Source organism: Equus caballus, unplaced genomic scaffold (genome assembly GCF_041296265.1).
Source record: "Equus caballus isolate H_3958 breed thoroughbred unplaced genomic scaffold, TB-T2T haplotype2-0000437, whole genome shotgun sequence".
In the NCBI taxonomy this organism is placed as follows: Eukaryota; Metazoa; Chordata; class Mammalia; order Perissodactyla; family Equidae; genus Equus; species Equus caballus.
Window position 1 is genome coordinate 4,314,156 of NW_027222394.1, and position 1,532 is coordinate 4,315,687.

The 1,532-nt window shown below is 38.3% G+C and overlaps 1 pseudogene; it reads right to left on the reverse strand.

Annotated features, from left to right (window-relative positions):
• Positions 1-210: 210 nt before the first annotated feature.
• LOC138922967 (olfactory receptor 2AJ1-like) lies at positions 211-1,163 on the reverse strand (annotated as a pseudogene).
• Between the last annotated feature and the right edge of the window lie 369 nt (positions 1,164-1,532).

Here is a 1,532-nt window from a genome sequence, read left to right on the forward strand (position 1 = left end):
GGGTGATTGTAACTAGGATCTCAGAGTGAACAGCACATCATATGACGGATGTATTTACAAAGCAATGACATGTGAAAGCTTTATCAAAAGTTTGGAAATATGCACTTCTTTCCATACTTAGAGAGATGGAGACTATAATTTTCTTCTCAGGAGAAACTAATGATGGAGTTCTTCTAGGTATTGAATATAGAAATACATAAAACACACAGATCAAGCATTTTTTCTATTTTTATGCATAACGTTATTTTTAAGCATATTTTTCATCGCCCCCCAAACATCTTTATTCCTAAAGCTGTAGATGATTGGGTTGAGTGTGGGAGTGAGGATGGTATAGAATATGGCCAGGAACTTATCCTGGCCTGGAGTGTGGTATGACTTAGGCCTCATGTATGTGAAAATAAATGGCCCATAGTACATTATGACCACAACCATGTGGAAAAAACAGGTGGAAAACGACTTTTTATGTGCTTCAAATGATTTCATTCAGAGGACAGTAAGGAGAACTTGGACATAAGAAGCAAAGATTAGGGAAAAAGGGATGAGCAGAAAAATGATGCCACTTACATAAACTCCTCATAGTGTGTTGTGTCCACACAGGACAATTTCAACATTGCAGGGACTTCACAGAAAAAGTGATCAATAGCTCTTGAGCTACAGAAAGGAAGATGGAGTGTGTAAGCTGTGTGAACTATGGAGTTGATAGTCCCAACAAGCCAGGACCCTGTAGCCATGAGACTGCTGACATAGCTATTCATAAGAATGGGATAGCGCAGTGGGTGACAGATGGCTACACAGCGATCACAGGACATTGCTGCCAGGAGAAGGCACTCACCACCCAAGAGGGTGAGGGATAGAAATATCTGGAAGCCACAACCAACAAAGGAAATAGTTCTGCTGCCTAATAGAATATTAGTGACCATTTTGGGAACAATATTGGAAATATGCAAGATATCCATATAAGAGAGATGGCTGAGCAGGAAATACATTGGAGTATGAAGCCGTGGGTCCCTGTGGATAAGGAGAATCATGACTGTATTTTCTGCTACAGTCATAATAAAAATAATCAATATAAAGGAATAGAAAAGCAGATTTGTTTTGGAAGAAAAGAACAGTCCCATCAAAATGAAGTCGCTACTGTAAGTGTGATTCTAAAGTCCCATCATGAATTTTCCCATTACCTAAAAAAATAAAAATATAAATAAATAAGAGCAAAGGAATAAAAAGTACTGGAAGCCTCAAGCTCATTTCCATATATCTGCATAATAAAAGAGAGCTAGTGATGCATAATTTGCCATGAAAGTCTAAGGACTCTCAAGGAGCTTTCAAAGTGTGCATGTTCAAGAAGATGGGCATTTATTTGATTGAATCAGGTGATAATATTCATAATATTGAGTGGGCACCAGCTCTTTGTAGAGTCACAAACTCTTGATTCCATATTCTTTACTCGAGCCCAGTCTTTTCCCAAATGTCACCTTCTTTAAGAGCTCTACTCCTAAATACAATGTTTATAATCACGGCGCTCCCACTAACAA